The following is a 13670-nucleotide window of genomic DNA, read 5'->3' as shown; positions in this document are numbered from 1 at the left end:
CTGTGCACTCTGCTGTCCTCCCTAGAAGAGGGGTGAAACGGAAGCAAAGCGAGCGATTTCTCCAGGTAATCTTCAACCCTCTCCTCCCCCACCCACGCACCTGGGGCAGGAAATCAGCTGGTGGCAACAGAGCCCCCCACACCAGAGGCTTCCTGGAACAACCCCGAGCAAGGGCACACAGCAGGAAGAGGAGACTCCAGGGCAGGGACACAAATGCTCTCCTAAAGAGCCCAACCCGGGCGAGTCGCACAAAGTGGCAGGGAGGGCAGGGCATTCCCTCCCCCTCTCCCAACTCTTGGATGTCAACATCAAGGCTGGACCATGGCGAGGGACTCTGGTCTGGGTCCTACCCTCCCCCACTGTAAGCTCCAGCAGGCTGGCCACCCTGGAAAAGGCTCAGGCCTGCTAGACCCCAGCAGGGGCTGATGGCAAGGGGCTAAGCTAGGGTGCCTGCAAGTCCCACCCATGCATACCAAAGGAAAGAGGAGATATGCTCCGGAACTTCAGGCCACAGTCTTTGCGGCCCAGAGTTGAAGGACTGGACTTAAAAATCCACCATCTATCCCCAGATCCTGTGAGGGATGTGAGAATAGGGGAGAGAATACCAGGAAAGAGGTCACAATCCAACCACGAGCACTGCAAATCCGCAAGACAGGGGCCCAGGCAGCAGGGGAAGTGACTGCTTCAGTGGAAAGGAAAGCTGCAAGACAGTCTGTCACTGCATAGGCACAAAGGCCCTCTGCAAACCAGAGGGCAGCGGCACAGTGACCCGGCTGGCATACTGAAACAGGCTCAGCCCAAAGCTCCAACACACAAGACAAGCTAAGCCCCTGAGAATGCTGTGAGAGCTTCTGGGACATGAGGCCCTGGGTGCAGCAGCCTCGGGTCTCAGAGGCTTCCCTGTCCCAGCCTGGCGGCCAGAGCAGCTCGCTTGCCTCGCTAGTGCTGGCATCACACTCAAAGGTACAGGTGAAAACATGGTTCTTTCTCATCATCAGCCCCAGTCATGGACCTCGCCTCCTCCACCGGGCTGGTATGACCTCTGCCTGTAATCTTTCAGTCCTCCTGCCCAGCCAAGCTACCAAGGTGGGGTGTCTGCCAGAACCACTGGGGCCAGGCAATATGATGACAGCAACAGTCCAGGCTGCAGGTATGGAGGCCTACTTTGTACCAGGCAAATCCCTCCAAAGGGCTCCTATGTTATCAGTGGGGTAGGGACACCACAACTGACCATTTGACCCCACCTTCCCTTTTTTTTTTTTTTTTTTGAGATGAAGTTTTGCTCTTTCACCCAAGCTAGAGTGAAATGGCATGATCTCGGTTCACTGCAACCTCTGTCCCCTGGGTTCAAGTGATTCTCCTGCCTTAGCCTACTGAGTAGCTACAATTATAGTCGCCCGCCACTATGCCCGGCTAATTTTTGTATTTTTAGTAGACACAGGGTTTCGCCATGCTGGCCAGGCTGGTCTCGAACTCTTGAACTCTGGTGATCCGCCCACCTCAACCTCCCAAAGTGCTAGGATTACAGGCATGAGCCACCACTCCTGGCCTTGACCCCCTTCTTAATCTATCCGGCCCCCACATTTCCCTGTGAGGCAGTGGTTCTTTTGATTTCTTGGGACTGCAAGTGAACACCTGGAATGAAATGGGCATACTGCGCATGCCAGCAAGCAGCAGCCTGGAGTCTGGAGCCACATCTGGCTCCTGGGCCCCCGCCCAGATGCTAAGCAGGATGCAGAGCTGACACCACAGGGTAGAAACTGAACTTTTTGGCTGGGATCTTATCTATTTCCTTCATTAACATGTGGTGGGACCTTTTTCCACCCCCCACAAACCTAGAACAAACTTTCCCCCAGCCTACCTAAAAAACTTCCATCAACTAGGCCAACTTCTTATCAGTTTCTATTCTTGTGGCCCAGTGGGAGGATGGAACTGGGTGGGGAGACTTCTATAGTTTCTGCCAAGATCAAATGTTGGAGAAAGCCTTTTGTATGGCAGTTCGTGGGCTAAACTGGCCTGAGCAGCATGGCAAGAGGTAGGTCATATTACAAGGCCTACATGGAACAAGGCTGCACTCCTAAAAGGTCCAGTCACATAGGTGCCAATCACCTGGGAGACCTAGGGAAACAGGCATCCCTCCCTCCACCACCACAGCCAAGAGCCCTGGGTAGAGAAGAGGGCAGAACAGAGATCTGACTGCAGGGTGGTCAAGTAGTCTGGAGAGGATTCCTGGTGGCAAGGGTCCTACAAGACAACCTAGACAGTGGACAAGCCAGCACTAGGAGGCCAGAGAGCCTGGCAAAAGGGCCTGCAGACGTCTGCTGGCCTTGGAGGTGGTTATCTCCTGGAAGGGGAATAACAGGGCAGGGTCCGAAAGCTTTGGAAACAAACCAGTAACTTGTTCTTTGTGAGCCAGGCTGTTTTTATTCTTTGCACACCCTATCTTTAGCTTTCTTTTGTTCTCCTTTTATATTTAGTAATGTCTTTTGGAAAGGTCAGCCTGTGGCAGCTATGCTCATGGAAACTCAAGGAAGGTGTTTGCATCCATGCTTCTACCAGAAGACTAAAAGGAAGCCATGTCCTCCCACCCAGCCCTCCAGAGTGAAGGTATAGAAACACAGAGTAAAAGATGGAGGGAACCAGAGGTGGGCCCCTTGCTCAGCTGCTGTGTCCTCTGAACACTTCCTTTCCAACAGGGGCCCTGGAAGTTCCAGCTAGGAAGAGAAGTCATTGTGAGCCCACGGCCAGCCTGGTGCCATCTGGTAACTTCCAGCACCAACCCTGCAGGTGGCTTTGGGAAGCATCGCTGTCCTGCACCCTGCTTTTCCCTGTCACTAAGGTTCAGCCCTGGGAGGTGGGCTGGGGAGGACAGTGCCTGAGAGCCCAGCACACACCTGCCTTCATGGTCCCGAGCTCCAGCTGAGCAGTCTTCCTCTTTCCTGAGGAGCCGATGACATGCTGTGACCTACTCAGGCAGGGCCCCTGGTTGCTAGGGAAATCAGTTCACCACCTCTGGAAAGTGGCAATATCGCTGCTGTGAGTAGGCCCAAAGTGGGCCTTTCCCTGGCACCGCCTCTGAGCCTTATCCCCGGGGTGAGAAAAACGAAGGTTGGGGGATGCCAAGGGCCCTCCTCGGTCCCTGCTGCCCATCCTCAAGGACTGACCTGCCCTCCTGGATCTGGCCTAAGCTGAGTTATAAGCTCCCTGCCAAGACAACATCCATCGTGCCATGTACTACTGTTGTCAACTTTAGGGGGATGTGGAAAGGAAGGACGCACAGACCTTGGTCCATTACAGTGGCCCCCAGGGAGCTGTCTTTGTTGTCCAGCTTTATGATACAGCTTGGGGTTACACAGGCATCGCCCACATGATGGTGCTATCAGGGACTGGGGATGTGAGGAGGTGGGGCCCAGGGCCCGCTTTCAAGCCCCACCCCTCTTTGAGACAAGGTCTTACTCCAGCCCAGGCTGGAGTGCAGTGCTGGGATCATGGCTCACTGCAGTCTTGGCCTCCTGCCTCAGCCTCAGCCTCCTGAGCAGCTGGGACCACAGGTACACACAACACCGCACCTGACTTCGCTTTCAAGCCCTTTGCCTCCCCATTGTGAGGCTAGGGCATCCCCACCCCATATGTGGTTAACTCATGCCTATGAATTACCATTTTGTTTGTTATTGTTTGTTTTTGTAAAGCTAGGATCTTGCTATGCTGCCCAGGCTGGTCTTGAACTCCTGACCCCAATCCTCCCGTCTCAGCCCCCGAAAGTGCTGGAATTACGGGCCTGAGCCACCAAGCCCAGCCTGCACTAACATTTCACAGGGAATGATGGACCAATGCTGGAGGACCTTGATTCCAGGACTGGCTGTGCTCAATAGCAGAGCAGCTGTGTGTCTTTGGGCAAATCACACCTCTCTGGGCTGCAGGTCCTCCATTTGTAAAATGAGCACGATAATGCCTACCTACTGACCTCACGCACTCCCTGCAAAGATTAAATGAGCAATGACTGTAGGCTGTGGAGTGCTGTATCTCCAAGTAACATTGACTTTCAGCCTCATAGAGAGGAAGGAAACAGGGACGAGAGGTGACACTGCGGCTAAGCCAAAGGGAACAGGTGTGTGTGACATGGGACTGGGGGACCAGTTAGAACCGGCCCCAGGCATAAACAGACAGGGTGCTCTGGGCGCTGAGCAGGAGAGGCAGACAGGTCAGTCTGGGCTGGCAGACAGTTCGGGAGAGAAATGGCTGTCAGCAAACATCTGAAGGGCAAGAGGAAAGACACAGGAGTGAGAGGCTCAGAATGCAAGAGGCATCCAGTCCCAAACTTCACTCCCGAGAACTCAGGAGCTGGTGAGCATTGCCCCAAAGCTCCCAGGCACACTAGCATTTTGCTAATACACACATAACGCCACACCCTCAGAGTCCAAAGCCCTCATAGGGGCAGCCTTGACCTCTGGCCCAGAGACCCCAGCAAAGTGACTCACCTGAGGTAAGAAGCCTGTGTAAGACTGAACTGAGGTCTCCTCTTAAGTCAGAGGCTCAAAGCCCAAAACACGCTGCTGAGCTCTTACTACAACACCCCATTCCTGGCTTTGCCAAGCTGAGTCAAATACCTGTCCCCTCACAAACTGGAAGTGACAGAGAACTGAGTCCAAAAGAGCGCTATTTTTGTTTTTCTGTACCTGAAACTGGCACCACTGTCCTGGGCATTCTCTTCCAAAGGAGGAGACAGAGGGGGAGCACGACTCACCCCAAATCCCTCAACAGAATTGAGAAAACACAGCCACACCAGAGCCATGTCCTCATCCCAGTGCCAGCAAGAAACAGCACAGGAGGGTGGGCATTCAGGAAGCTGACGTCACTGAATGTCTCCATCTCAGACCTTTCCTAACACCAGCTATCACACAGATCTCCCCCCCGGGCCATTAAGAGGAAGGGACCATTTGCCATAAAAATCAACACTTTAGGCTGGGCGCGGTGGCTCACGCCTGTAATCCCAGCACTTTGGGAGGCTGCGTCCGGCAGATCACCTGAGGTCAGGAGTTTGAATCCAGCCTGGCCAACATGGTGAAATCCCGTCTCTACTAAAAATACAAAAAATTAGCTGGGCGTGGTGGCACACGCCAGTCATCCCTGCTACTGGGGAGGCTGAGGCAGGGGAATCGCTTGAACCTGGGAGGCGGAGGCTGCAATGAGCCAAAACCAAGTTACTGCACTCCAACCTGGGTGACAGAGAAAGACTCCATCTCAAAACAAACAAACAAAAAAGTCAGTACTCCATACTGGAAAAAGGCCCCTGCCTGCAATTCAGACAACCTGGGTTCTTGCCTCAGTTCTTCTACCTCCTGGCTTGGGGATCTTGGGCAAATTTCTCAACTTCCACTTCCTGATCTGTAAATGGAATGACTCAATGATTTTTTTTTTTTTTTTTTTGAGATGGAGTTTCGCTCTTTTTGCCCAGGCTGGAGTGCAATGGTGTGATCTCGGCTCACCACAACCTCCACCTCCTGGGTTAAAGCGATTCTCCTGGCCGGGTGCGGTGGCTCACGCTTGTAATCCCAGCACTTTAGGAGGCTGAGGCGGGCAGATCACGAGGTCAGGAGATAGAGACCACAGTGAAACCCTGTCTCTACTAAAAATACAAAAAATTAGCCGGGCGTGGTGGCAAGCGCCTGTAGTCCCAGCTACTCAGGAGGCTGAGGCGGGAAAATGGCATGAACTCGGGAGGCAGAGCTTGCAGTGAGCCAAGATCGCGCCACTGCACTCCAGCCTGGGTGACAGAGTGAGACTCCGTCTCAAAAAAACACAACAAAACAAAACAAAAAAAGCCATTCTCCTGCCTCAGCCTCCTGAGTAGCTGGGATCACAGGCATGCGCCATGACGCCCAGCTAATTTTTTTTTTTTTCTGTACTTTTAGTAGAGACGGGGTTTCTCCATGTTGGTCAGACTGGTCTCGAACTCCCAACCTCAGGTGATCCACCTGCCTCGGCCTCCCAAAGTGCTGGGATTACAGGTGTGAGCCACTGCGCCCTGCCAAGTAAGTAGCTTTATAAAGTTCTTGGCTGGGCGCAATGGCTAATGCCTATAATCCCAGCACTTTGGGAGGCCAAGGCAGGCGGATCACCTGAGGTTGGGAGTTCGAGACCAGCCTGACCAACATGGAGAAACCCCGTCTCTACTAAAAATACAAAATTAGCTGGGCGTGGTGGTGCATGCCTGTAATCCCAGCTACTCGGGAGGCTGAGACAGGAGAATTGCTTGAACCCGGGAGGTGGAGGTCGTGGTGAGCCGAGATTGTGCCATGGCACTCCAGCCTGGACAATAAGAGCAAAACTCTGTCTCAAAAAAATTAAATAAATAAAAAAATAAATAATAAAATAAAGTTCTTGCCAATGAAATGGAAAATGGTTGCACATGGTGTAAGACTGTATCATTTGAACTTCTTTAATTACAGTGGCTAAAAATCCAATTTGAAGTGCTCTTTGATGTAAGGGAAACCTTTAACTCAGGTGCCTGTGGGTATGACTGGCCACATGCAGGGAAAATGATGCCACTCTTGGTTCCCACATGATGGAAGGTGCCTGCTCGTGGCACAGGCCTCCTTCGTCTCAGCATCTCTTTTCAAGATGCCTGCTGGAGTCCTGGGTTCACTCTGATATGGAGTCTGTGTCCAAACCTGGACCAGGCACTGTGGCTGGGTGCATTTGGTGCCCTTATTGGCCAAGCCTGGGTTACAGGGCACAGAGATGGCAGCTGGGGAGAGATGGTTCCCCAAAGACCTGTTGTTAATGATAAAGATGTCTTGTATTGAGCTGGGCATGGTGATGCACGCCTGTAGTCCCCACTGCTTGGGAAGCTGAGGTGGAAGGATTGCTTGAACCCAAGAGTTCAAGTACAGCCTGGGCAACATAAAAAAAAAGTGATAGGCCAGGCGCAGCTGCTCACGTCTGTAATTCCAGCACTTTAGGAGGCCGAGGTGGACAGATCACCTGAGGTCAGGAGTTCAAGATCAGCCTGGTCACCATGGTGAAAGCCTGTCTCTGATAAAGATACAAAAATTAGCTGGGCGTGGTGATGTGCGCCTGTAGTTCCAGCTACTCAGGAGACTGAGGCAGGAGAATTGCTTGAACCCAGGAGGCAGAGGTTGCAGTGAGCCGAGATCGTGCCACTGCACTCCAGCCTGGGTGACAGAGTGAGACTCCGTCTCAGGACAAAAAAAAAAACAGTGATATACTGAGGTAGTGCCAGGTACCATTTTGACCCATGGAGACCATGCTTTGCCATAGTTCTACTGCCATTTGTTAATTTACCTTGTTAAAAATTGAACGTTAGAATGTAAAATGGTAATCCAGCTACTCGGGAAGCTGACACAGGAGAATCGCTTGAACCCGAGAGGTGGAAGCTGCAGTGAACCGAGACCACTCCATTCACTCCAGCCTGGGTGGGTAACAAGAGCGAAACTCTGTCTCAAAAAAAAAACTACTTACTTGACATCTGATGCAGAAGGGCTGCCCTGAACCTGCCTCTAAAATCCCTACCCTTGATAAATCGACCCAGCTCAGAGGCCCACAAGGGCAGAAGTTGTCCGGGTACTGACGTTCAGGGATTCCTGGCAGTGGCTCAGTTCTGGCCAGGACTGAAGTCCTTCTCCAGCCAGGGAACTGCCCAGACATGCGGATGGTGAGGGAGGCCCTGACTGCATGGCCTTCTGGGGTGGCCTGGAGTAAACACTGCCCACCATCAGAGTCCCCCAACCACAGGGAAGCCTCAGCAGGGGAGGGTGCCATGCCTTTTGCTGTCTAGCCATACCTTGAACCAGCTGAAGTCCTCAGGAAAAAAGAACATGACCGTGAATATAGAATGTAACAGGAAGTTAGGATCCTACGTTCCATTGCTCATCTTGCAATGCATTATGGGGGCCAAAGCCTTTTTTTTTTTTTTTTTTTTTTTTGAGACTGAATCTCACTCTGTCGCCCAGGCTGGAGTGCAGTGGCGCGATCTCGGCTCACTGCAACCTCCGCCTCCCAGGTTCAAGCGATTCTCCTGCCTCAGCCTCCTGAGTAGCTGGGACCACAGGTGAATGCCACCACACCCAGCTAATTCTTTATATTTTTCGTAGACACGGGGTTTCACCAGGTTGGCCAGGCTGGTCTTGAACTCCTGACCTCAGGCAATCCGCCTGCCTCGGCCTCCCAAAGTGCTGGGATTACAGGTGTGAGCCACCACACCCGGCCCTCAGAAGTGTTTTTCTTTTTCTTTTTTGAGACAGAGTTTCACTCTTGTTGCCTAGACTGCAGTGCAATGGCGCAATCTCGGCTCACCACAACCTCTGCCTCCCGGGTTCAAGCGATTCTCCTGCCTCAGCCTCCTAAGTAGCTGGGATTACAGGCATGCACCACCATCCCGGCTAATTTTGTATTTTTAGTAGAGACGGGGTTTCTCCATGTTGGTCAGGCTGGTCTTGAACTCCCAACCTCAGGTGATCCACCCACCTCGGCCTCCCAAAGTGTTGGGATTATAGGCGTGAGCCACCGCGCCCGGCCCAAAAGTGTATTTCAACCTTTAAGAATTATCTCTGGATTTTCTTTCTTTCTTTTTTGACAAAGGGTCTCGCTCTGTCACCCAGGCTGGAGTGCAGTGGCGCAAAAATGGTTCACTGCAGTCTTGACCTCCCAGGCTCCAGCAATCCTCCCACCTCAGCCTCCTGAGTAGCCAGGACCACAGGTATGTACCACCATTCCCAGCTACTTTTTAAAATATTTTTTACCGACATGGTCTCCCTATGTTTCCCAGGCTGGTCTTGAACTCCTGGGCTTAGGCAATCCTCTTACCTCAGCATCCCAAAGTGCTGAGATTACAGACACAAGCCACCATACCTGAGCATCTCTGGCTTTTCAAATGGTGACAGTCACGCCCCTGAACACCAGACCCATCTATCCCACTAATTTCTGGATGCTATCCTTTAGACAGTATACCTCAGTAGAGGTATCCAAAAAGTATCTCAAACTCAACTTGCCCCAAACCAAACCCATGCATAATCCAAGCCCCTCAAGCCCCTCAAACCCAGTCTTCTTTTTTTTTTTTTTTTTTTTTGAGACTGAATCTCACTCTGTTGCCCAGGCTGGAGTGCAGTGGTGCGATCTCGGCTCACTGCAAGCTCCGCCTCCCAGATTCAAGCCATTCTCCTGCCTCAGCCTCCCAAGTAGCTGGGACTCCAGGCCCCCGCCACCACGCCTGGCTAATTTTTGTATTTTTAGTAGAGATGGGGTTTCACCGTGTTAGCCAGGATGGTCTTGATCTCCTGACCTCGTGATCCACCCGCCTCAGCCTCCCAAAGTGCTGGGATTACAGGCGTGAGCCACTGCACCTGGCCAAACCCAGTATTCTTTCTGTATTCCCAATTTCTGGGAAAGGAACCCCCAACCATCTAAGCCTGAAATGTAAGAGTCATATGTGAGCCCTCCTTCCTCAACCTCTCACAGCCAATCTATTACAAATCTCAACTAATTTTTACCACTGAAATGTCTCTCAGATCTATTTCTCTCTCTGTCTACAACCATCACTCCATCCAAGGAAATGTCATTCTTCACCTCCAGCAGTCCTAACTACTTAAGCCCCAGATCTACTAAACAGACCCCCTTCAACTCCTTCTTCATAGAGTAGCCAAAGTGGTCTTCACATAAGCAAATCTCATCAGATCCCCATCTCTAATTCCTCTCATCGCAACAGCCAGACCTCCCAATGCTCTGGGGTAAAGGCGGAACTCCCCAAAGGCCCCAGGTCTGGCTGGCTGGGCTGCAGGATAACCCTGACACCAAAATGGAACGGAAAGGTCTGGAAGTCACTGCTCTGTCCACAGCCCTGGCACCACTCCTGGGGAGGCTTCAAACTCCTGAGTCAGGCTCAGAATGAGCTCAGTCTTGCCAGGTTTGTCCCCTCCCCCAGTGCACAGCTGACCGCAGATGGGAAAGGGAGCTGGTGGCCAGGCAGGGGAAACCCAGCTGGGCCGAAGCCAGGGGCTGTGTATTTCAGGAGGAGGTGACAGAGTGGCAGCAGCACCAACTCAACTGTCAGTATCTGTGGGGCCAGCTAAGAGAAGGCAGCTATCTGGGATTACAAAACTCAAGGAGTCTATCTCTTCCCTCTTATCAGACTGACCTTTGGCAGCCTTGCAGCCTGTGAACAAACTGCCATTAACAACCCCTCCCCCGCTTCCTGTAAGCACAATTCTTTGTGACCAGCCCAGGACAGCCAGAGGCTGCCAGAAAGCCTGCCCCTTCCTCCCTGCTAGGGTGGGGCTTGGGGCCCATCTCTCCCCAGACCCCTCTATCCTATCCCTCCCTCTTGGACACAATCCAGGAAACCTTATGCTCTGCTCAAACTGGACTTCTCAAGGTCCCCACACGTCCCCTGCCTTCTCAGTTCAGGCCTTTGTATCTTGGTATGTGTGGCCTTTTCCTCACTACCTTCCTCCTCTTCTCTACAGTGAGATCCTACCCAGCCCCTTCCAAGCGGGTTCTCAACTCCTCACAGATCTGCCACGTGGCTGTGTGGCTGACCCAGCGCCTCCCAGGATCAGTCTGATTCCACCTCCCACCCTGGCTTTGGGGAAAAACCTGGCTAGAGCAGAGCACAGGATGTAAACGGGTGGGGGAGAACTTGGCAAATAAAAAAATGGGAATCCTATTAACAGTCACCCCAGGGCCTAAATGGTGGCCAGAGTAAGAAGGGAGGAAAGAGACCAGATGGAGTTTTCTGCCTGAATCCAGGACAGAGCAGGAGTTGGAAGTGGGGGTGAGGAACTACTGGATGCAGGAGAACTGAGCACAGCCCCCTCAGCTGCAGGAGCCTGAGTTCTCCAGGGAGATGCCAGAGCAGGCTGGCTGCTGCTTAACGCATCCAAACAGGTTAGGAGAAAGTTCAAGCCAATTCCCACAGACATCTGGCCCTCATGATGGCCTCCTGGGCCCCCAGTACTACCTCCCCACTCAGGCTGTGGCGGGCTTCTGTCAATCAGGTTGACCAGATGGCTGAAGAATGAATCCCTGAGGCCAGGTGAGGTGGCTCAAGCCTGTAATCCCAGCACTTTGGGAGGCTGAGGTGGGCAGATCACAAGGTCAGGAGATCGAGACCATCCTGGTTAACACGGTGAAACCCTGTCTCTACTAAAAATACAAAAAATTAGCCGGGCGTAGTGGCGGACGCCTGTAGTCCCAGCTAGGAGGCTGAGGCAGGAGAATGGCGTGAACCTGGGAGGCGGAGCTTGCAGTGAGCCGAGATCGCGCCACTGCACTCCAGCCTGGGCAACAGAGCAAGACTCTGTCTCAAAAAAAAAAAAAAAAAAAAAAAAGAGTGAATCCCTGAGCAGGGCTTTAAATTCTTTTTTTTTTTTTTTTTTTTTTTTTTTGAGACAGAGTTTCGCTCTTATTGCCCAGGCTGGAGTGAAATGGGGTGATCACGGCTCACTGTAACCTCCACCTCCCGGGTTCAAGTGATTCTCCTGCCTCAGCCTCCCCAGTAGCTGGGATTACAGGCGCCCTCCACCACACCCGGCTAATTTTTTGTATTGTTAGTAGAGATAGGGTTTTGCCATATTGGCCAGGCTGGTCTTGAACTCCTGACCTCAGGTGATCTGCCCGCCTTGGCCTCCCAGGCTTAGAGAGGGGTAATGACTTGCCCCGGGTCACACAGCACCAAAACCCTGTGGGTAGCTAAGGCAGCAAGAATCCTATATGCATTCAACCAGACCAAGCCCTAGACTGTGAAAATCAGCTGCACCCTCATGCCCCCTGAGAATAACAAGCTGCTTTCCCTTGAGGACAGCCAAACAGACCTGCCCTGATGCTCCTGGGCCCTCGGCCAGCCCACGCCTCCACCTGGGCCTCTGGGCTGCCAAAAGAGGGCCAGCAGGCCTCACTTTGTCTGCACAGCATTAGTGGCAGGGTATGCCCAGGGATCCAGGCTGGGCAGGAACTGCCAGGACTGGCAGCATGGGTGGAAGACAATGCCCTCTAAAATACCTGAGCCAGGTCTGAAGGGGCTGAGGAATGCAGACAGCTGGGCACTGCCACTTGAGATTAAAACTCACACTCATTCTAGAAGTCTACCCACTGCTGCTTTAAGGACAAGAGTAAATTGCTTTTCAGGCACTGAGGAAAATCCTTCATCAAACAGCCACCACTGTGATCTTGGGCTGCACCTCCTTGACACAAACTATTGACCTGCTTCCCATGCCACAGCCTCTTCCCGTCTAAGGAAGTACCAGTGTTGGCCCCCTTCACGAGGGGAACCTGAATGGGATCCCCATTCCTCTCCTCACCATCTCCTCCTACCCATGGACCTGGGGTCTCCCCTGAGCCATGCTGGAGGCCCCAGAAACCAGCCAAACACTAAACAGGCCTGGATCCAGGGAAATACTAAGCCCTCTGGGACAGGAAGGAGCAGAGAGAGGGCCAGGCCCCAGAAACTCCCTTGTGGTCTGGCAACCCGAACCCAGGACTCACACTGCTCCCTAGAGCACCCAAGAGAGGTGGGAACCGAGGAGGCCGGGGTTCTCTCCTCTCCCTTTACTTTCCCACACAGCCTCATTCCCTTTGGTTGCTGCCATCTTTTCTTGTGTAGCCTAGGGACTCCACACAGGCCCACAGAAACTTTCACTTCCCCCTGAAACTCAGGTTCCAATTCACTGCCTGCATCAAATCGCTGGTGCTTTGTGTTTAACTGAACTTGGGTAGGAACAAAGGTTGGGGAAACCTGACTTACAGGGCAGGGGAGATTCCATATTCTACTAATGTCCCTTGCAAACAAAAAGGAAGCCTGCGAAGAAGACAGGAAGGAGGGGGCGTGGGGGAGGCAGGCAGCAGGGGGTGGAGAGGTGGGGGTGGCAGGGCGGGGCAATCTCCTGACGTGTGCCTCTCCTCATCTTCCCCTCTTCACTGTCAGCCCTAGTCCCTCTAAGTTCCCTTTAGCCACACAAATATCTTGTTGATTTTTCCACACCAAAGTAGTTCCCTGTAGACCAATTAGCTATTAACATTTGTTGCCAATTTTCTCCCTCCAAAGGCTGCTGACCTGCTGAGGCTGGGGGGCTGCTGCCTGCCAGCAGGGCTAGGACTGCTCAGTCAAGAGAGAAAAGGCAGAGCAGGTCCTTGGGTCATGCCGCAACACCTCAGGGTCCCCTCTCTGCCCCTGGGCCCCGCAATGCCACCTCCCAGGAGGACGGGCCCCTTCACCTAGAAACCAATGGCATCAGAAAGAAGAAGCTGGGTTGTTTTCAACATCTGATACCAGAACTATGTGTGTTGTGTTAATTATCACCAACATGCAAATAAAATTTAGCCAGGTGGGAGGATCACTTGAAGCCAGGAGTTCAAGACCAGCCTGGGAAACACAGCAAAACTCCCATCTCTTTTAAAAAAAAAAAAAAAAAATTGGCCGGGTGCAGTGGCTCACGTCTGTAATCCCAGCACTTTGGGAGGCCGAGGCGGGCAGATCACGAGGTGAGGAGATCGAGACCATCCTGGCTAATACGGTGAAACCCCGTCTCTACTAAAAATACAAGAAAATTAGCCGGGCGTGGTGGCGGGTGCCTGTAGTCCCAGCTACTCAGGAGGCTGAGGCAGGAGAATGGCATGAACCCAGGAGGCAGAGCTTGCAGTGAGCCGAGATGGCACCA

The 13670-nt window shown here is 52.6% G+C and overlaps 1 protein-coding gene across 9 annotated transcripts in view; it reads right to left on the bottom strand.

The window, feature by feature from the left end:
* Positions 1–13670, bottom strand: part of ST3GAL2 (ST3 beta-galactoside alpha-2,3-sialyltransferase 2) — a 59589-nt gene that overhangs the window by 38723 nt on the left and 7196 nt on the right. The window lies entirely within an intron of this gene.

This window comes from Pan troglodytes, chromosome 18 (assembly GCF_028858775.2).
Source record: "Pan troglodytes isolate AG18354 chromosome 18, NHGRI_mPanTro3-v2.0_pri, whole genome shotgun sequence".
Taxonomy (NCBI): Eukaryota; Metazoa; Chordata; class Mammalia; order Primates; family Hominidae; genus Pan; species Pan troglodytes.
The sequence above is the reverse complement of the archived record's forward strand: the minus strand, read 5'-3'. Positions and strand labels throughout refer to the sequence as shown.